Here is a 23,222-nt window from a genome sequence, read left to right as displayed (position 1 = left end):
CAATGCTCTTCTTGTAGGCAAGTTCCTATTACCTCTATTCTGCAAAGTAGGAACTGAGGTGCAGCTTACTGGGGTCACTGTGGAAGCTGAAAGCAGAGCTGAGAACTGAATCCACATCCCTGGGGTTTGATGCTAGTACTCTAGTGGCTGCCCTGACTATCTTTACTTCTACCTGTTCACTTTCCTCTTCCAAATCTGTTTTTATATGCTCATATCAGCTTTCTAGCTGCAGCACTGCAACTGGTTCTCTTGAGACTGTGGAGGAGGGTTTTCTGCAAAATGCAGCTTCAGTAGGATGAAGCTTGAGGCGAAGATTACTTTCTGTTCTGTAACCTTGTCCTAAAACACATCTCTTTATAGAGTGGATGTGGAACCAGTGACAAACTGATTTGACCTCTTTCTCAGACTTGTTGTGAAGTCTCAAAGAGCCTCAACAGACCTGCTGGTCCAAAGTCATGTCTTTGCTGATAGAACAGTAATGATGGGAAAACTGTCCTCTGCCTTGAAGAGTGTTGAGAGCTCTGCGCAAAATGAGAAGACATGTGCTACAGATGCACCTTTCTAAAGTACAGTACCCTTTCTAAAGAAATTAATTCTTAGGAATTACAGGTTGAAATAAAACCTGAATTTTAAAGTAAAACCTGAGTTTTGAAGTCAAGGAGCTAGACTTAGTTGTTTTTTTGGTTTTTTTTTTTTGTCTGTTTTTCTTTTGGAAGAGCTAGTCCTTTCCAAAGAATTTCTTTCTGAAAAGGTGGTCTAGAGTGGAAGTTTTAAAGCACTTACAGTTTTGAAGGCTATAACTGGAAATAAGGTTGGATTTCATATGTTGGAGAAAAAAAACTTTCCTCTTGCAATTTTTCTGTCTTTGCTTACTTATATTAGGGAAAGGTTGGTTTAAATTGCTTTAAAAAGTGTTGGGAGAATAAAACCATCTTAACTGAGTCAATTATGGAATAGAAGGTGGAAGCTAATACTTTATTTTGAATTGTGACAATATTTAATATTCACTATGGTAGTGTATAAAAACTTTATTGAAAGGCGCTTTACAAAACTATCAGTGTTAACAGCTTTTCTCAAAGCTGCTCTGCCTAAATGGTTTGTGTAGTCTCTTAAGTATAAACATGTCTGCCTGATCACCAGTTTGATAAAATTAGGGGTTTTTTGAAGTTAAATGCAGAAATGTTGGCAGTATTTAGACTTCAGTTAATATGTTAGATAATGCTAAAATGTGAATTCTGTCATGAATTTTGACTAGCCATATATTGCTTTAGAAATGCTACAGTTGTTTACTAGGTTTTAGCTTTTCCTAATTTAAATGAAAATTGTTGAAGAATACAGTCTTTAAATATTTGTGTTGATCTGTGCTGTGCATTTTCTGTGTGCACGCTTGAATTATTGCTGTTGAGGTAAATTTTCTTAAATGAGAAAATCAACCTCTGAAGCACTCTACAGAGACCAGTAGGAATTGTGCTGGATGCTTAAACTGGTTTTGGTTTGCTTTTAGAACCAGCACTTAATGCATACCTATTGGAGTTCAGCTGTGATTTAGAGACTGCAAAAACTGATTACTCTTCTCTGCAGGAAACTCTACAGGAAGTGCAATATGAATTGAATCTACAAGTGTTACACTTTGCTAGAGAATATCAGAGAAGCAAAAAAAAAGAGAGAATAATCCAATAATAAGAAAGATAACTTACCTTCCTATGGTTTCTCTGTAGTCTTTTTATTGCTGATTCTGAAATCTAGCTTCTTATATTAGGACGCTTATTGCAATTTATTGTTTTGGAGGATTCCTCCAGAAGTCAGCAGAGGTCTTCGTGCCTTTTTGTAACCTGGTGATTTCATTGTTTTATCTCTTAACACAAAATGGACCAAAGAATTTATTCTGGCACCTCGGGAGGTCTGGATTATCAAACATGAATACTTTTACTTCCTATTGTTGGGATGTCAACACAAACTAGTGCTGCAGTCTAGGAAAATAAATATATGAATGAGTAAAAGGTTTCTCTTGAGCCAGATTGGATCCTTGAATTTGAGTGCAGCTGAAAGAGCTCACTGCAATGAGCCATTCCTAGCACCAGGCATTTACTTACTCATTTCAGGCCTAGCTTTTCAAACAGATGAACATGAGAAAACACTTGTGGATTAAGGACATGTTGAGTGTGTTCTAGTCTTGTAGCTTCCATTAGTAATGCTCCTTGGACTGCTAAGGTGGTTCCAGATTTGTTCTTTGCCTCCAGTGATAATAAAGGGGATGCAGGACAGAATTCCTTCTGGGGTTAGAAAGCCAGTGCATTGACTTGGCATGTACACACTTGGTGAGCTCATTGCTGGTGCATTGACACTTTCTTTGATTTTGCCACACTGTAGCACTGAGGCTGAGCAGGAGCCTGGGCTTCCCCTAGGAGTTTTCTTTGAGCAAGGATTGGAATAAGTTCTTCTGTGGAAGAATCTGTTGGCTTGCTGATACTTCTTGTGGGCCAGCTTGTCCTGTCACAACAGTAAGAGTAGAGCAAGTGGTAGGTGCTAATTGCTGTTCAGCTGTAGTTATTGCTTGGCCTCTCATCCCTGGCAGTGCCTGTTAAGCAATTTGCAGTGTTTTAATGTGTACTGTGCAGCCTCCCAGTTCCTGTGTTTTGAGGTGCTGCAGGAATTTGTAGAAGCTCTGGAGACTGCTCTGATGGATTGTGTAAAGGTAATCATAACTTCAGGTATTCAGGGAAATCCAGTTGGGTTTCGTTCTGTAATATGTTATAAACACTAAAATAACTAGAGAATACAGGTGCCTGTCAATTGCTGGTGCAATGTGGGGAAATACTGAAAAACTGGTTAAATAGAAGAGCATTGTGTCTTGGGGCCGGAATCAGTGGCAGTTTAACTCCTGAGGTACCAGTGGTGCTCTCCAGTATTAACTTCACTGATGTAACTCCTTCTACAGAGGTGTTTTTGTATAGGTTGGCACTAGGTGTAAAGATGTGTTGATATAACTGAGGAAAAAATTAACTTCACTCTGATTAATAGCTACATACCTCATTAAATTTAAAAGCTGTGCTTGTGTTTTGGCTTCCTCTAGACATAGTCTAGCATTTTCCTCTTTCTTAATTTTCTCCTCAACCTTATGGGTTGCCTTTTCTCAGTTTTTTTCCTTCAATTCCAGGTGTTCTGCCATGTCAACCAGCTGCTGGCACTCTTCCTCTAACCATGTTGCCCCTTCTTTTTGTCTGCATTTTTGTGCCTCTTAGAAATATCACCAACAACTGTTGGTTGTTTACATCCCTTCTATTTAGGAAATAACTTTATCAGTTACAGATAAAAAGAAATACTGTTATAATACTGACATTACAAGTATTTAATACTGTTGCACATGAGTTTTTCTTAAATTGTAATTGGATTTTTGTTCAAGCCTTTCTCTGCAATCTCTTTTTTTAACTGTAGATGCTGGGAGTTGGGCTTTCAGAGAAGATATGTAATGAAAACAAACGATCAGATGTAGCATGAATGTTGTTATTGCCAGGAATCTTGCAGGTTGTGTTGTAGTTAGGCTGTGGAATTTCTCTTTTTTTTCAGGCTGCAGGGATTGTGGCAGAGAGGACTATTCTTACTTTATGTTTAACAGAGAAGCAGCTTAGGTACTGCAAGTTTGAGACATAGTGTCACAGGAATTTCAAGGCAGACACAGAGACTATGTCTTTACCAGAAATCATCCATTCTGATGCTATTTGATGCTAAAGTAAGCATTAGTCTCTATAGACCATCTGCTGCTCCATGTTCCTCTAACTGTTGCTTCTTCTGGAACTGCAGAAGCTTCCTGTGGTAATCCTGCTGCTGCTGCCAAATACATTCTTGTGCTGTTTTCTCTAATTGTGACTTCTTCACTGCCACCTCCTCCTCATGGCACCTCCACTCCTCTAGTTTCTGTTTCTGTAAACCAAAACGTAAATGATTATTAATTGCTATGGCAACCTTGGGTTTGCTGAGCATTCTTGCCAGAAGAGCAGATCCTACCCCAAGGAGCTCAGCAGATTGCCAAAGTGAAGGGGAGAGAACTGAGAATAAAGGGGGAATGAGTGCTGATTAGTGTTATGTAGCATATGTCTAGTTGGTTCAGAAATATTAAAATAATTTACTGTCTACTTTCCTCCACACTACTTGTAATGGGGCAAAAACCTGTGTTGCATTTTTCACATGTGCTTTTGAGAAGAATATGAAGAATGTGGGATATGGGTATGTGACTTACATGGAATAAAGATCTGGAAAAAAGGGATGGAGGAGTACATAGGAACAGTTAGGAAAGTTCAGTAAAGTAAGAGCTGGAAGAAAAAAATGGAGTGCATCTTCGTGTGACAAGGACACAAACCCAGAACAAGAACCCGGGCTATGCAACAAATGAGGCAATGGAAAGCCTTGGCTGACATTTAAATGTAAACAGAATGACAGTAAAATGGGCTATTTTTGAAGGAGGATTCACACTGAGAGTAGGGAGGATCAAAGAAAGTCAAGGAGGTTCATGAAGCAAAAGAATATTCTCCTTATTTTGGGAATGAGAAGTTAAGGAAAATAAAATTAAAGGTCTTCCACCTCACTGAGCATGGTTCAAGGTATTTTCCAGTCATCTCGGTGTTCTCAGTCCTGCAGTTTGACTTGAATGCCAGTTTGCTTTTCCTGAAATAAAGTTAGGCAGGGCATGGCACGGCACTAATTAAAAAAAAAAAAAAAAAAAGAAAAAAAAAAAAAAAAAAAGAAAAAAAAAAAGGGTCTTTCCTTTCAGACATATGATTAAAACACGCTGCTTCTGCTAACGGGGTTCTCGGGGGTGTCTGCTTTCCCGGGAATGCGCTGCAGCGTTCAGGCGTTTCCAGGTGGCTGCAGCTCCTCGGCACCACCCGAGGAGGTCGCTGTTGTCCCCGGGAAATGCCGTTCCAATGACAAATTACCAGATGGACGCGAAGCGATGGGATCGTGTCAAATGCGCTGTTTTGTGTAAGCAGAACATTTAAAAAGGTGAACAGAAATGTGATAATCATATGGCACAAGAGCTTGTTTTTGATACTGATTGGTTTCCCAGAGCTTTGCCTCAAGTATTTGTTGGGTTTGGTTTGGGGTTTTTTCCTAAAGCATGTCAGCAGAAGTAAAGAGCAAAAGTGTTCTTAATGCCTTTTTTTTTTTTTTTTTTTTTTTTTTTTTTTTTTTTTTTTTTTTTTTTTTTTAAGACCTTTATAACCATGTGCTGAGGTTTTTGTCAGGGAAAACACTCAGTAGTGGATTTAGTGTTGGATGGAAAGTGTGGAATATCATCTTCATGAAGTCACTGTGAGCTAGGTACAATAGGTTAAAGACCTAAATTTGTTAAATGACTTTGATTCACTGTTGATACTGATTTTTTAACATTATCTACAAAGACTTTGAAAAGTCAGAATTCAGAGTAATAACAAACGGATGAAAGTATTAAAAAAAAAAAAGTTAATTTAGTAGATATAAATGCAATACTAAACTTAGGGAAAATCTATTATGCTGCTGAAAGATGGAACTTTATCTATGCACATGTTTGAGATTAAAAGGTTTGTGTTGTTATACTCTAGTTCGGAATTTGCATGGGAGTGCTGAAGCAGTTTGCTGGCTTCTTCACACTCTATTAGTATTCTGTAATTTTAGAAGATGCTTTGTTGTTATCTATGTTTTTTTTCACGCTGAAACATCCTTAGGTGTGAATGCAGGTGCTTGGCTTGCAAAAGAAAAGCAAAGAAAACAGTAGTTCTGTCCTCATTCCATTCAAATGTTCCCATCTCAAATGAGAACATTATCCTCACTAACCACGTCCTCCATGCTCCTCTGTTGTTCTTTTTCCAGATCTACCTTCACTTTTTCCATTTCTTCCTACTTCTCTTTGTCCACTTCTGTTCTTCTTCCTTCCTCTTCTTCACTTCTGACATTGCCTTTCTGCCCTTTTTTGTTCTCTTTACTGTGCAGATTTCTCTTCTTGGCATTTTTCAGAAGGAATCTGAACAAGAATGTCAACTTTAAGTGTATTATTAATTATATTCTGTAAATTATTATTTACCTATGATTAATTGAAATTTAAATTTCTGAAAGATATATGCTCTATGTAGTTACTAAAGTTGTTTTGATGTCTGTGGGAGTTTTCTGGTCACTATGACCAGTAGTGCCTGTTTTTTCTATATGGTAAATGTTTTAGATATTTTATATATTTTTTATTACTTTTTTTTCCCAGTAGACACTTGCCTTTGTGATACTGGATGACTCTTATGCTAATTTGCTAGTATTTAGTGTCCCAAAATGTTGCTACTTAAGCTTTGTTCTTGAACCTCTGCCAACTTTATATTTCTCCCTGTATTTTTTTAAATGTTTTTGAAGTTATAGCAAGGGAGAGGGCAGGTACAGAGGTTTCCTCCAGCCCCAGAAAAGAGGATGCTGAGGAAACAGGTACGGTCTAAAAAAGCATAAAACTCTGTTAGCTGTATGGTCAGCTAGAGGATCACTGTGGTGGAATGGTAAAGCTACTGACACTCTGTATTTCTGGATTTCTAAACCAGGGCTGAGGAAAGCTTTTCCAGGAGATTTATGATGCATACCCGAACAGCCGTGTGACTTTGCTGTGTGGGGTCTCTTTTAAAGAAGGCATTGGGGAGTGCTTTTGGGCTCCAGGTTTTCTGTGAGACTGGTCTTGGATGTTTACAGTGCTGGAATTGCAGGGTTTGGGGCCCCGCCCCGGTGGGCAGTGGGATGGCTGGCCTGAGGGCTCTGGGTGCTCCCAGGCCCCCTCCCACGCCTCTTCCCAGCACTGCTGCCTCGGCCGATGGGCAGGGAGCACCAGACTGGGGCAGGTCAGCAAACGTGTGAGGGAAGTGCCAAACCTGCCTGTGGGAGTGATGCTGAAGTATATAAAAAAACAACACAGATCGTATTGCTAGTGAGAGTAGAGGAGAGGAGGAGTTACCTTAGCTTGGCTACACCTGTGCTTAGGGTGGAAAATGAGCAGGGGCAGCTGGGGAGCTCTTTGTGGCGTGCGGCAGCCCCAGGGCGGGTCTCGTGTGGAGCAAAGCCGCCTGTGAGGCTGCGGGGTCAGCCGAGTGGGAGCGGGGATGGGGACCCTCAGTGCCGGCCCGGGACAGGCCCCCCTGCTGCCCCTCTGAGGGGGAGCCCCGCGGCCGCCGGCCTGGGGCTGTCTGAGGGTGTGCTGAGGGAGCGGGGACAGTGCCTGGGGGAGAGGGAGCCCGGCTGTCCCTCATGTGCCTGGGGAGCCCCTGGGGGCGAGGGAGCCCGGCTGTCCCTCGTGTGCCTGGGGAGCTCCTGTGGGGCGAGGGAGCCCGGCTGTCCCTCGTGTGCCTGGGGAGCCCCTGTGGGAGAGGGAGCCCGGCTGTCCCTCATGAGCCTGGGGAGCTCCTGGGGGAGAGGGAGCCCCGCTGTCCCTCGTGTGCCTGGGGAGCTCCTGTGGGAGAGGGAGCCCCGCTGTCCCTCGTGTGCCTGGGGAGCTCCTGTGGGGAGAGGGAGCCCCGCTGTCCCTCGTGTGCCTGGGGAGCCCCTGTAGGGAGAGGGAGCCCGGCGTCTCCCCGTGGTGCGCACAGGCTCCCTGAGGAGGCAGCAGCCATCTTGTAGTGGTGGATGCTGGCGGCAGAGCTGTCTGGCTGCAGTAGCCACAGCCAGGAAGGACACACTGGGTAAGTATTTGTTCTCTTTTTTTATCCTCATTTCATGGGCGTTTCTTCAGCACATGTCCCGGCAGCATCGCAAGCACCATTTCTCACCTCCACAGCCCCTCTGCTCCCGCCTGCGGCTGTGTGGGAGGTGCTGGCTGGGGTGGCTCTTGGAGGCAAGATGGGCTGAGGGAAAACTGGAATGATGTGGATATTATGATGATTGTTCCTTCAGAGAACAAATATTTCAGTCTAGAGGTAAATCTGGTCTTTCTGTCAATGTTTTTATATTTATGTAATTTGTTGTTGTTGTTGTTGTGTAGGAAAGCGTCAGAACAAATCATAAATAGGACTCAAGTGTTGTGGTTTCATCTAAATTTCAGAAGACCTTGATGCAGACAACTATTAACCTGGAATACGTGATCTTGTCCTAATCAACACAACTGATGCCTTGACTGTTCTCCTAAAGGCTTGACTGCTCCTGGCTGTCTGTCTAGATTAAATGTTTACAATTAACTTAACCTCTACTGGACACAAAAGGTAGAAGGCCATGCGATCCAGTCGAGAGAAGCTGCAATATGAGACAGGTGGGTTGTGAGCTTTGTGCTCCCTCTGACTGCTGGTTAACTTTGTGTGTTCTTTCTCCACCTCTCACAGTCTGCTGCCTACAGTGCAAGGCCCCACAAAATCCAACTTTCTGCTTCCAGGTATGACCCTAATGCACACAGGCATGGCTAAGTAACCTCAAACCGCATTTATTGCAAGTGCATGCTCTAGTACGCATACTTAGGGGTATTCTGGTTTGCAGATGAGGTCTGGAGAGAAAAAAAAAATCTAGCTATTGTCTGCTTTTTAATACAATATACAATTCTTGACTTTTGATACAAATTAAAAAGAAAAAAAGCTCCACCTCTCCCACTACTGTAAGTGTAGTTGAAATAATTTTCCCTGTAATGCTTGATATATCTTGTTTGAGGCTTAATAATAAAACAGTTTTAATAACAGTTGATTATTACCACTCTCAAAAAATACAAAATACTATCTGAATACAAAATTTTTCTCTGATCTTTTATCTTGCAAGGAACTACCAAACAAAAGCATAGAATTAAAATTGGGCTGGACCATGTCCTTCAATTGAAGAAATTGACTATAAGATATTAACTCTTAATATGCCTTGCTATATCTCCCACTGAGATAACTGAAAGAGTAAGGCAGTAATCTTCAGCAAGATGCAAAGAGATCAGTTGCTTGTTAGTTAACCTTACCGTAACTGCATATGATACATGGTGATAAGAGGTATCAGTTTATCTCCTTGCAAACAGCAAAAGCTGAAATGGTTGTGTCAATTTGTTAATTACATTATGAGCTGCTGATAAGAGAATATTCATCTCTTCAGGATTTGCACACTAGGACTTGACCTCAACTGCTGCAGTCCATTGTTGGACAAGCACTGTGCTAGTGGGTCCAAAATTCCTGCATGAACACTTAACCTGAGCCATGAAGAGAACTTCAAGTTGCTCTGTGTTCCCAGCGGTGTAGAATTGCTGAGGAAAAGATAAAACTGTTTTCCTTTATAAATTAGTTATGGATTTATGTTGAGACCTGAACCAATGTCCACTGATTCCTGCAAAGAATCGCTGTTTGCCCTTGTTTTGGTGTTTGTTTTGGCTGTTACCTGCTGTCAGTGTACCTGCTTCTGCAGCTCCTCCTCATACCAGGGAGCTGTGTGCTGTGCACTGAGACCTCCTGCTCCCCTTTACCCCTAAAAGCACTTGTCAGACCAACAGCTGGGGGGAGACTGAGCTGGTGGCATCTCAGAGTATGCTTTGAGACAGAGCTTGTCCTCTGCTCCTCCAGCTGCGTTATTTCAGTGCTGCAGGTCCTGGGGAGGGGTTATAAGGAACAGTGCTGTTCTGCCATTAATCAGTAGTGCCTGCACTTCTATGTACACATACATCACTTGACAGTCGACTGTATACAATTTCTGCAAGTGAGTGATTGTTTTGCCACCTTAACTTTATCCTGATGGTACAAAGCAGACAGAATCTCTATGACAAGCCAGACAGCACTTAATGTATTGCCATTGGTGTCTGAACCATGATTGAAAGTAGTCTTTAACAGAAATAGATAGCCAAAGGCATTACAGGGGATGGGGCAGGAAGTTTTGCTGCCATAGGACTTAGAAGATCAAAGCTGCTGTCTATTGGGTATTTTCTTTCCTGCTCTCTGTTCAATAGTAAGTCTCCTCATATACTGCTTTTCAGAGTTACTTGTTTTTATTTCAAATGTCTCCTGCATTTCCTGATGATTGGGAGCTCTCAACTGTTGTTTCAGATTCAAGCTGTATATCCTGTATTTAAAAAACAGAGAGGTCAGAGAGAGGAACAATAAAATGAACAATCAAAATTTAGACTTGATTCCACTTAAGAAAAAGCTTAGGAAGGTGCAGAAAAATCCTGAGGTTTTGTTTTACTCCTGCCTTAACCTCTCAACATGTTTTGCACATCTGTAAGCCCTGAAACTTTTCAGGATACTTTGTCAGTACCATCTAATGAACAACCTGTGTAATTAATGGCCTATCAGGAAGCTGCTGCTGTTCTCTCTGGAGATCACTTGTCTCCTCATTACTAAGGTGAGTTCCATTCTCTTTTGCTGCAATGAAAATCCAAAGACTCATTTGCAGATGCTTTGCATGTTTAGTTGTGGTGAATATTTTTTAATAATTACAGTTTCATTTCATAATAGTTGTCATCCAAAGATCTTGAAATATTTTAGAAACTCATAGTCTGATTTTTATTTTTAGTTTAGTGGAGATGTGAAGCCATAGCTTTCAGTCACTTTAGCAGCAGTAAGTGCTCAATTTCTCTAAAGATTGAGCTACAATTACTGACATTTCACACTTTTATTAATAAGTTCTGTGAAGTCCTGTTTGGTTTTCCTGAATATAGGTCTAAGATATATTTTAAAATCAGTAGCATCATTAAAGGAAAAAGGGAAAGCTCAATTTTGCTTCCTCAGAGATGGTTCTGGGGAGACTTAAAAGCACCCTTCCAATACCTCAGGGGGCCTACAAGAGGGCTGGAAAGGGACTTCTTACAGGGCGTGTAGTGATAGGATAAGGGGGAATAGCTTTAAACTGAAAGAAGGTAGATTTGATATGGGGAAGAAACTCTCTGTTGTGAGGGTGGTGAGACCCTGAAACAGGTTGCCCAGAGAAGTTGTGGATGCCCCATCCATGGAACTGTTCTTAGCCAGGTTGGATGGTGCTCTAAGTAATCTGATCCCATAGAAACTGTCCCTGTCCATGGCAGGGGGTTGAAACTACATGATCTTTAAGGTTCCTCCCAGTCCAAGCCATTCCATGATTCTTGTCTTAAGGTGAATTGGTTTAGAGCAGGCAGCTGATTCTGAGAGGTGTGGGCCTGAATGAAAGAATTTTGTTCAAAGAGCTGGCACTCTTAGGACATGTAGATGTGGCTCCTAGGGACATGGTTTCCTGGGCACTTGCTAGTGTTAGGTTTATGGCTGCACTAAATGATCTTAATGTTCTTTTTCAACCTAAACAATTCTATGTCTCTATGGTACATTGCTCTTTTTTTTTTTTTTTTCTCCTAGTTTTAAGAAGTGGTCTTAAAATGCCCTATAAAACAATTAGATGCTGTCACAGTCAAGTGTTTTAATCTGAGGACTCTGAGGATGGTTAAAAGAATAATTTAATATATCTTAATAATTATTAAATAAGTTGTAAGATTAACGACTTACTAGAGGCAAAAGTGACAATATTATGGCCATGCAAGTGATAGGATTTCCCTTCTTTTTGGTGCTTTTGGGTAATATTTTAGAATTGAAGATCTGAGGTTCAAATGTATTTCCAAATCTTTGAACCAGCACTGAGCCTTTAAACTATATGATAACTGAAAAGTCTCCTGAAATCTTATATGAGACAGCATATAAGAGATAGATTTATTTTTTTAAAATTTAAAATCCAAATTAGCAAGTGTTCCATGAGCCAGACTGAAGTTGCTGAATGCAATCTGTATTTCTTCCTGACAAAGCCCCAGTTTTCTTGCTAGGTTTAGCTGAAAGTACAAGAGAGTAAACTGTAGAAATAAGCAGTTCTTTAGCAGCAGAAGATTGTTTTCTTAATGTATATTTTAAGGGCACTACTTGGGAAACCCATATTATAAGAATGAACTTCAGTCCTGAGGAGGAAGGAGCAGGATTCTCCCTGAAAAAAGGAGGCCATTCTGCTTGGGGGTATTCAGTGCTTTTCCCCGCAGAGCTGGCCCGTGGTACGGGATGTTAAGGCACCAGCAGAGAGAGCCATTGTTTCAAGGATGTGTGGAAAGCTGCATACATGGTACAACTTGCTGGCAGGGCACGACCCTGAAATGTGTGACTGTAAAAGCTCACACAGATTGTAAAGGAGATCATTCTTGTAGAGAAGGTTCTTCACTTTCTAAAGACCTGCTCCCCCTCCCCACAATATCTGGACAAATTTTCACAAGGACCACCCAACATTAAAGGCCCAGATCCATGCCTCAGCTGTTTTAATACTTCCTGCAATGTAGAGGCTTTAATAACTTACCTAAGGTATGTGCAGAGCTTGTCTCAGAAGAACTTACACTGTGGGGGTGATCTCATGTGCCATGCGATGTTGGTCAGGAAAGAGCAGAGAAAGAAAGACATGAATTCCAAATCTATAGTTATGAGTCTTGGAACTGATATTGAATGTGGTGGGGCTCAAATTCATCATAACAACATGAACTGTTCTTCCTTACGTTGTCGGTTGCTGTTGAGACTGACATCATCATTAGCACTGTTGAATGTGGCACATCCTCAGGTGGGGCAGTTGCTATCATCCTGCTCTGAGAGTATGCACCAGTCCTTTTTGGCATGAGGCTATTGAAGGAACACAGCATTCCCAGCTGTTCTGTTACCCAGGACTATTTGCAAAGCTAAAATGGCTCTATTTATTTTTGTTGGGATATGTGTAGTTGCTTGACAGCTTCTTGGTCCATAAGCAAAATCTTGTAAGAATTCAAAGCCTGAACAAATCTCAACAGAAAGCTTGACTGAAGCTGGAACTTCTCACCTTGCTGCATGCTGGAAGCTTCCTGAATTCTTGATGTTATGTGTTCTTAATTGGCAGAATTTCTCTTACTTTGCCAAACCTTTCTACTGTGGGGGTAATGAAATCTGAAACCGGGCAAGTTTAGCCGTAGTTCTGAATTTCATCACAAATCACATCTCACACTTCTTATTTCTTGCCTAAGGGAGAAAAACTCCAGTATCTTTGTCTCCAGAAAGGAGGCAACGCCTGCATAGCTCCTCCATGCTGGCCGATTTTATTGACTCAGTGATAATTGAGGAAGGAGTCAGGTATCAGCTTGTGTGTGATGCTGGCACGTAGAGCCCTGTACGACCTAGGGCTGGCCCTGATGAGACAGCAAGAAAGGAGCAGTGATGGCAGCATGAAAAACAGCATTTTGCTGACATATCTTACCATTGTCACTGAAGGTTAAAGTGCAGAGGGAAGAGCAAAGAAATTACATGTTGCTAAGCAGAGTTCCTTCTTTACATATGGAGTACTGACTTCAGGAGAACAACCTCAGTTATCCAGAATCAACAATATATGCTGAGAAAAGCCAAACTGATATTATGCAGACTATGTAATAAAAATACTAAAATGGAGAGAAGACTTTAAAGATGAGTATTTGTTTCCAATTACAACCACAACACAAAAAGGAAACTTCCTGAGACAATCTCCTTTTTTTCCACATTTGTTTGACCCTTCAGAAGCTCTTAAGCCTTGCATGAATTCTCAGTAATATTTTTATATTTCTCACTAATATTTTACATTTTATTTCTCATTATTTCATATCATAGTAAGTGTGCAAATGGCTTTTTCATAGAGCTGAGCAGCTTCAGATAGTATCAGGAACAGTAAAAGCATGTATATTTGCTGCTCTGGATGTTTAGGTCTTATTGGTCTTAGGGGCTATGTACTTCTACTGCCTTGCTGCCCCCATCTTCCTCACTAGAAAAAATGCAGCTCAGGTCTTTTTTTGGTAGTTACTGTCAGTTCCACCAGCCATGCTGCTGCTTCTGTGGTCTCGTGTGTCACCACTGTGCCTTGACGTGGTGCAGAGTAGACTGGGATAATGCTAGGTATGATTCCAGCACTAGCCTCAATCTGCTTTGAGGTAGTGGGGGTATGAACTATAGATTTAACTAGCATCTTCCTTCTTCTTCTCCCTGGAAACTGCACTACCTTCAAGAGTACCAGTACTGAGAAAATTACCAGTGCTTGTCTGGCAAATGTGTAATTGGGAGGGAAAAAGTCTGTAGTTGTCTTGAGCTGTATCTGCAACAGTGCATAATGGGAAACACTCACGGAATTATGATAATGGGAGATTTCTCTAAAGCTATCTCAGATCAGAGGGTTTCTAAAGCATCCCACAAAAACAGTATGGCTTATAATAAAAATTGTTTATTTACGTTACTGGGATGGGATCCTGCAATATTTTTGGTCTGTTGGGATGCACCTTATCTTTCTCACCTCTTTTTTTCAGTCTTTTAAATGCTCTTCCATTTTGTATGACCTTAATGATTTGAGATTTCAAATCTTCAGCAACTTCAGGTCCTTACCACAGTATCTTCACTGCAGAAAGTAGTACTTTGCCTTGAAAGATTTAGGGACTTCTTGGAAGGTTGTTGTAAGGAGAAGAAAAGGAAAAGAAACTAACATAAAAATGAGTTCTGTGGAAACAGCCCTGGAGGGAGTTTTCAGAGCTGGGATGTACAGTTGTTACAGGCTTACTAACAAGAAATTCCATATGTGTGGAGTTCAGAAAAGAGAAATCAACTATGAGATGAAACCCATGCTGTGTGAAAAGGTGTGCTTTAGGAACTTCCCTGGTGTGAGCAATGGGTAGCCAGGAGAGTTAAGAGCTTTAGCTAACAAATGCTGGAGAATAACAGAAAAGAGAGTGAAACTCCCTCACTAATGCACTGGACTGTTTTCTTTAGTGTTCAAAACAGCAGGAGAGAGCTCGCCCTGCTCAGTGTTAGCAGTTCTGGCCTGATGCACACATGAAAGTTTTGTACATGTAAAGTACAAAAGGGAACATGTGACTCTTCCATCAGTTTCTTTGATGCACTCCTCTCTAATCTGTTCCTTCCCTCTTCTCTTGGACTTCTGTATGCCTGAAACTAGGCCTAAGTTACTGAATGCTGCATTGGTGCCAACGTGGCTTTCTGTGCCTGACCTGAGGTGATGGTAGGAAGAGACTGAGCCTGCAGTGACCAAGCATCAGCAACTGGACAGCAAGGACCTTTTACCCCACATCTGCACTTAACTGAGCTGTAGGACAAGGCTGAGGGGAACCTCAGCATCACATGAAGATCACTGTTGCGTAACTTTAAGCATTTGAGCAGCATTTCCTTAGCATCTGGGTGATGCTGAGTTTCTACTGAGTCAGTTTCTTGGAATAGTTACCACAGCCGTAAAAGCTGCTTAAGAGAAAATGGATCTGGCAACAAAAGCTCTGAACAACAGGTAGCTGATCCTCTGCAGAAGGTAGCAACAAAGGCAGGTGAACACAGTTAAGATTCTAGTCAGAGCACGAAAATTAAGTGGGGCATAGGAGAGTAGTTAAGGAGTTAATAAAGCTTTTCTTGTTCTTAGCAAGAGGTAGCTTTCTGATTTCATTGTTAACATTGCATGACAAACCCTTCTTACTCAGTCATAGGTGGTATCTGTTCCTTGATCCTGTTTAAGCAATGGGGAATTTAATTTGTGTGACACTTAAACCCAGCAACTAAGCTATTTTAAGACTCTACTCCGTGAAAATGTGCATAGGATGATGATATGGTGTCTATATAGACTTTTATGAGAATAACAGGAGAAAATTTGTTTTGTGGTGACTGTTTTTCTGTTCAGAAAAGTCAAGGTATGTCTCTTTTTAAAAATATGAATTCCAGTTTTTGAGCTGCATTTGTAAAAGAAAAGAATGTGTTTTTTTCTCAGAAATTGCTGAACAGATAAAATCAAGGGGAAAAAGGGAGGGATAAACTTTCTTTGATTCAAGTCTTGAGGAATTAAATTGAGCATTAAAATAGATTTGTACCATCAGTCTCCTTAGACGTGAACACTGCTAGGCTTAATGAGAAAGTACTGAAGCAGAATGACAGTTTCTTATTAACTCAACAAGACTGGTCTAGCTATTTCCACATTGCTTTTGCTTGCTCATTAATGACCTTCTGCACTATAAAAGAACAGCCCAAACACTCTAAGCCCCTGGGAAGACCTTTTTATATGGTCCATCAGATGTTAAATGGCCTGCTAGCAGTGAAGAAACAACCCCCGTGAAATGCTGATCAGCGTTTTTGTCTTGTTCTGGTGCCTAGACAAAAAACTATAATTGATTAAATTGTCTACTGCAAGATAACAAATGCAGGTGACATGCTAAGCCTGAGTCACTGGTGTCTGCACTTCATTCCAACCAAATCCAAGTTGACTTCAAAGTAATGGAGTCACAGCTGTAAGTAGCTGAGAAAAGATAAAGCTGTCAAACTTACCAGGAACACCACTATAAATGAGTGAACTGCCTAGAAGGAAAATGTTTGTCATTGACCCATCATTCTAAAAAAGCAGAAACTTTAGCAGGAAGTTGAAATACTATGGATGTGATTGTTTCCTTTGTGTGCAGGCTGGGTGGCTCGAGGAGTTCTTGTGTCACAATCTGAGCAGCTTCTTGCAGCTAGAGCTAACACTCAAATGCTGGATAGATCTGCTTCATTAGCCTAAGCCTTACCTCTGCAGTCACTTCCCTGCAGCTGTGTAGAATTGCAGATAATTCCAGATAGTGCCTGGCTCTGGGTAGCCAGGTTTGCTGAAACAGGACTGCTTACTGGATTGGGAAGTTGATAAATCAGGTTGTGAACTTTTGGCAGTGAGTTAACTTCTTGTCTAGTGGTGTTTCACTGAGTTCAGTGGGCTCTACTCAAGCTTGTCTGTCAGTATGGAGGATTGCTGTGGCTGGGGGGAGCAGCTCACACAATTGAGCCTCAAGGTACTTTGAACTCAGTGCAGTGGAGCCTTCAAACACACACCATTTTCTGCTCTGAGTGTTCACTGTGTTCTTATAGCTTGGGAAAGTAGAACTGAAAGCTGTGTTAATGGTTTTCAAACATAGTCCTTGACTTTGTCCAAAAGAAATCTGAATCCAGAACAGTTTTTAAAAGGAGATTAACTTCGAAATTTTTTTGTTTGTTTTGCTTTGTTTTTGTTCTCTATTTATCTCAGTTGGAAATTGGTGGATATGCAGGCAGTTACTTCAGTAGGCATCGACACAAGTCTATTGAATCAAGCAGTATCAAGGTACCTATATAAAATCAAAATAAATGCCTGCACAATTCCCTTTGGACAGAGATTAATGATTTGACTTGATATGAAATCCCTGTCCTCTAACCTGGAAAGCTTGCAGCTGTAAAAGGAGTAGTATTTAATAATAGACCAAGACTTGATTTCAATGGAAGCATTGTCTGAGTAGGGACATCAGAGCTTGGTTCCAGAGCACTAGTAAAAAAAAATAAAATAAAATAGCCTTTTTATTTATTGGGCACTCAGACTTGAAGACTCCCAGGTGCCTATTAGTCTAAGGGCTTGTCTGTACAGGAAAGTTAGTGTGCAATATGTTGGAATATGAATTTACAGTGCACCAACTCCTCTGTGGTCCCCCTGTGTTTGGATATTTTTAGCACACAGTAATGGTGCCTTTCTCCATGGCAGTTCATTCAGCTTTGAAAATAAAATAAATCACATTCCGCTTAATGCCTCTGTGGTGAGTGAATGCCAAATAGCCAATGCTCTCTAAACTTGTACCTGAACTTCCTCCTCTCAGCTAGTACTAAGGATGATGTTCAGTGGGGTTCTGACTTTGTCCAGGAAGATAAGTGTGATTCTGCTTACTTTTTTACAAAGGAGAAAAGTAGTATGTTTTCAAAAGTCCCTATATTTCAATTCTCAATAAAGCTTTGAGTATGTAGCAGTTTAGAACAGAGGGTTCCAGTATAACTCTTTGAAAAAGTTATTTTCATTAATATTTTGCAGCTGACACTAATATCCTGTGTCCTTTGCCCAGCTGAAAGGTATGTATGGCTTTCTAATGAATTACATTGAGGTTTATTTGAGGTTTGGTGTACTTTTTGACTTTGTAAGATTTAAGCTCAAATCCATTCAAATAAATGCTTTTGCTGGCATATATTGGTGAGACAATATCAGAGTGAGAACATGGAAGGAGGAATAAAGGAGGGAGGATGGACATGTAGGCACTCATCTGCAAGTTTTTGTTTGGCTATTTTGTGGTAGTGCTGAAGTTTGCTGTGTTTCGAAACTGTCAGTGGAAGGTGTAAGGCACCTGGAGAACCCTCAGTTTTGGTCACAGTTTTTGTAGTGAAAATTTGGCAAAAAACCTGACTGTTGGTGAAGCTTTGAAGGGTGGGATGTTGTTTGTTTTTTCTCTTAACCTGGAAAGAAAAGTGCAGAAATGACTCTCAAAATAATATCTGTTTTTGGGGAAAAGAGGAAGAGGAGACAAAAATCTTGCTAATTCAGTTGGATCCATACTTGATCTATTCACCTTACAAAGTAAATTCCTTCACCCTTATTACTTTGAAAATGTACCAGCTTGCATATAAACATTAGGAACTGATGAGGAGTCTCGCGCCTTTCACAGAATTGATGCCACCTTGTTGTTCTGCCTCAGGTATCCATGGTATGTCAGAGGAATGCAGCAGAGAACCAAAGTCCGACTTAATCTCTTTATCCTGCATTAATCTGAAACTCCCAGAGAGAGACAATCCTGACTTTGAGGCTCTCTGAATTCAGCATCAGTGCTCCTGTTTCCTAGAAGAAAAATGAGGGAGAAATAAGTTATAGATCCATGCACCTAACAAATGGTGCCACATGAATTAGGCTGAATTTCACACAACTTATTTTTCACTGGCTCATTTCCTGAGAAGGATCTATTTTGTCAGGTTCTGCTCTTCTGTATGCTAAAAAGAAACACAAACACATTAATGCTAAAGTGAATTATTGTCTTTTTCCCAACTCCGTTGTTAAACAAGTGAAAATTATTCCATTCAGTTGGAGAACTAAAGCAGGCTGAAAGAAATACTGCTGCTTTGTTTGTCATATGTGTTGGCAGAGAAGAGAGACAATCTGATGGGAAGGCTGGGATCCTCACTGGGGAACTGTACCTGGAGTCCACACATGCTGTTGACTGCAGGGCACCTTTCTGTGGGAGTTCCTTCTTACTCCCAACACCGTAAGACTGAAGGAGAAGAAATGGGACTTGGATTTCAACCACAGTAAGTTGTCTTCATGGGATGACTGTGGTGAACGAGTCAACGCTAGTTATTGCTGGGGACTGGTTTGTGTGATGTTTGCAAACACACCAGTTTGCAGCTAGAGCAGATCAGAAAAAACCCCATGTCCTTTTTTCAGTTATGCTAGGAGAAGGTTCTCATCCAAGTCAAGTTGAGCCTTGACCAGCTGATGAAGTGCCCACAGCTTTTCCCTGCCTGTGGTGTTTTTAAAGCCATGCTATGCATTGATGCAATTACAAAATCTTTGAGCTCATGATCGTCTGTGTTGTAACTGTGGTGGGGATAAACCTAAAGGAGGTATCAGCTCTTCATGCGGGGACAGCATAGCTACAGGTAGGAGCATCAGTGTTAGTGTAATTAACCCTTTCTTTTATTCAAAGGAATTGACCCCCTACTGAACTTGTGTCTGACCTTGACCTTAAATGACTTGCACAAAGACGAAGGGGGAGACTGTCAGGCTGGGCCTTGCAGGTAGCCTGGCTCCTGATCCTCTGCTGAAGTCGCTAGACCAAATGTCTCTGTCCATTCATGCTGAATGAATTCTTAGTCTGTGCTACATTTCCTCCCTTGAATAATAATTGTTAATGAAAAGGAAAATGAAAGAACAAGGTAATGACAGATAGCACAGAGAAAACATTGAAAAGTGAAGAAAGAAATGTCTGGGAGTAATAGCAGTGCTGTTATTCCCATGTTAATGATTCAAGAGCTTTCTGACTGCCATAGAAGCAAAACTGGTACTTGCTGCAGTCTATAGAGATTTGAGCAATGCAGGGAAAATTTCAAAATTGGTCAGTAATGGCCCTGATGTTTGTTCTTAAAAGATACCTTCCCTCCTGCATGGATATGAGGTGGTCTCTGAGATCCAGAATGCTCCTTTGCAGGTTTAAACCTGTAGTTAATTAATCTGAAATCCTTCCTATCTGGACCTACTGGTTAAGAGAGCTTAATAAATTACCGAGACACCAATCTCTAAGAAAATAGGCAGAACTCCCAATTATATCATCAGGTTTATCTCTGCCAGGATTGCATGAATGTGCCCTTAGTATCTACTGTAGCTCCACATCTGCTGTTCTTTTCACCCAAGCACAAATACCAGTGATTCTAGTAGGTCTTAAATCACCTTTTTCCTTCAGACTGTGTGTTTTGTTGTAACTACGTTCACCTCCCCTGCTCCCTCCCCTGCTCCCTCCCCTGTTTTGAGGTCAGTTGCCTGTGACAGATACTGTGTTCTATTTGGTATGTGCAGCTAACCACTTCTGATTTTAGAGAACATGGTTTTAATTAGTTCTCTTCCTCTCTGGTTGCTGAACAGAGTTGGCCTCAGGTGGAATTTTTTAATTGTGCTATTGCTATCTGTTACACAATCTGGAGCTCTGTTTCACAGAGAACATTTGAAACAAAAATGAGACTTTTTGTAGCAGAAGTCACAGGACTGGTCAAACTTTGAAAAGTCACGTGAGCAGTTTTTTCACACATGTACAGTAATGTACACAGAAGTTCAGGGAGATATTGACTTTCCTTTCTGCTTATTTGGTTTCACTATTTTTTAAAAATATTTTCCAAATTATCTTCTGACACATTTACATGATGCTGTGCACTTGTGGTACTGGAGTTGCCTATTTCTGCTACTTCTTTAGGAACCGGTGTCTTGAGATATTTATGGGGAGCTCCAGGCTTTCCTTTTTCTTTTTTCTCACTGGCATCAGCTCTTATGTTTGACTGATCTCTGGGTGATTCAGTTTGCTACTATGTTGGAAGATTTTTGTTATTACTACTACTCTTTTTATTATTTTGTACCTTTGCTTTTGTTTGTTTTGCTGGGCTGGCTTGCAGCTGCCGTGAAGCAGCAGTTACTGGAAGACCTGGCTGCTGATTTCCTTTGCTGTGTAGTACTTGGGAAAACAGCAGCCTCTCAACCAGTACAGGTGAAAGCAATTCTCTACAACTTCATGGGCATTTGCCAGAGTATATCACATTGTTGGAAGGTTTTGGGGTTTTTTGTTTGTTTGTTTTTACTAAGACCTTGCTCTAAGCTATTTAAATACACTCTGGAAAAAGCTATCTGTAGTCTGAATACAGCAGCCCCTTATCTCTACAGCCTCCAGAATCTCCTATCTCCAAGGCCGTGGTTTCCAAGGTTTAGTAGGGTTCCTGTGAAGATAAATCACATCAGAGGCATGACCTTTATGCTCAGTGCTATTTAAATAGCTTAAATATCTATTGACTTCATGCCTTGTGATTTCAGTTGGTGAAAAGTGAACACTAAAGAAAGCAAGAGTTGACCTACAGTGTATCAGATGAGTGATATCTTCATTTATCGATCTCTACAAATACAGATGTCTTTTTTCAAAAACTTCTCCCCGTAGCACTGTGCTGTGGCTGGTTGATTTTGAGAGGGAATCTGTGCTTCCACATGGAACCTAGAAAAAGAAGATACTAATTTCTATTGTAGATTCTAAAGTTGTTGAGGGAAATAGAAAGATAAAAGCAAAACAACTGGGAACCTTCTTTGTCTGCAAATAAATAATCCCTAGTGACTCTTAAGAAAAATCTTTAAATCATTTGCCTAGGGGGTTCTGCATCTTTGTGGGGATTTTCTGTTGGAAGAGAGGGTGAAGATAAAGAAATGTATCTGCATTTGCCCCATAAAGGGCAGTAGACCAAATATATTACAGAAATATACACTGAAGTGTCTCTGTGTGTTTCCTTCACTACAGATGAAGGACTCCATGTCTTCTATATTTACAGTATGGTACCACTTTACTGAAACTCTGCTCTGGAATAATCTATTAATAAAAAAACCTCCTCTTTTTATATTCAAAGACCTGTGGAAAAACTGTTTAATGTAAGCCAATGTGATGCAACGCCTACTTGAGTTTGGAGACAGTGCAAAACTATAACCAGAGACTGGTTCACTCACCAGCACTGATGAGTTAGCTCTGGCCTATTTATTGGACTGTTCAGAAATCAGAAACACCAAGAACAGTGCTCAACCGAGGCCTGGGGGTCGAAGTGAGGAATTTTGAAGATGCATCCTCTTCTTTGGACTTGATTCCCAACAGGAATATTCACCATGTATTTAGACTGCATAAACTAGATTCTGTATTATTCTTTTTATTCTGATAGTGCTAAATATTATTGTTCTGGTGACAGATAAAACTCTGTAGCTGCATGATAGTGTTATGTGATTGTGGGAAGATACATTGTGGAGGAGGACTTGAGTCTTTCTCATTCCTCTCACTCACATAAATGGTGCATATTCTTTTCTTCTTGCTAGCTCTCTCCAAAGACTGTAGAGTTTTCTGTAACAATGACCAAAAGAGTTTCAGAGCCCTGATGTACTATGAATTGTATTTAATATCTGAATTATTAGAAATAGTTCTCATAACTGCAAGTAATAAAAGTTAGCTCCTGAATGTGGCCTCAGAGCCATCCTTTTCTGGGCTTTGGATGGTGCTGTAATGTCACCATGAACCATTAGCTGCAATTTTGCACAGCAAATGCAGCTGCATTTCGCTAGTGAGGTGACCCCATCTACAGTCTGCTTTTATAGTCCGGGGTTTGTTTTTGTTAATGTTTTTGTTAATGTTTTTGTTAATGTTTTTGTTAATGTTTTTGTTAATGTTTTTGTTAATGTTTTTGTTAATGTTTTTAATATGCTTTGAATTAAATGGTATAGAAATTTCTATTATTCTAGCATTTGTTCCTCCCTGAGAGTTCGTGTAACCTGAAGGAGCTGTGCAACTTTAAACCAACTCCGTAGCCTGCATCCCTGTGAAAGAATGAAGAAATGTTGGTTATGTTTGTGTAGTTCCACACTGCTGTTCACATCATGCCTGCACTTTTCCATCAGCAGGGAAGGTCTCAACAGATTCTCTCAGTTTCTGGAAACAGTAGGTTTTGGACAGTGTTGAAAAGTCTGGGAGGTGGCTGTGGTGGTACAGTTGCAGATGAAAGAAAATATTCAGCTGGCACCCTGAGTCTCTCTTATGCTGACAAGGACATGAAAAGGCTTCAGGCTTTCTGCCATTTCTTACCCTAAGTATAGCCTATCCTTTTGATATTTATCCATTGTACTGCTTCTTGATCTGCTTTACCTTATGAAACTTTTCCAAGATGTCTTTTCACACCCCAATTTCTTCTATGAATTCCCTTTCCAAAGCTGTCACCTTGAGA

The 23,222-nt window shown here is 40.7% G+C and overlaps 1 protein-coding gene across 1 annotated transcript in view; it reads left to right on the top strand.

The window, feature by feature from the left end:
* Positions 1–8,251: 8,251 nt before the first annotated feature.
* Positions 8,252–23,222, top strand: part of ALS2 (alsin Rho guanine nucleotide exchange factor ALS2) — a 214,796-nt gene continuing 199,825 nt past the window's right edge. The window contains exons 1-5 of the mRNA XM_083864631.1: positions 8,252–8,359; positions 10,182–10,284; positions 17,770–17,807; positions 18,866–19,028; positions 21,764–21,891. The gene's annotated coding sequence lies outside the window, so the exon portion shown is untranslated. The remainder of the gene's footprint in view (positions 8,360–10,181; positions 10,285–17,769; positions 17,808–18,865; positions 19,029–21,763; positions 21,892–23,222) is intronic.

This window comes from Zosterops lateralis (assembly GCF_965231275.1).
Source record: "Zosterops lateralis genome assembly, chromosome: 7".
Lineage (NCBI taxonomy): Eukaryota > Metazoa > Chordata > Aves > Passeriformes > Zosteropidae > Zosterops > Zosterops lateralis.
The sequence above is the reverse complement of the archived record's forward strand: the minus strand, read 5'-3'. Positions and strand labels throughout refer to the sequence as shown.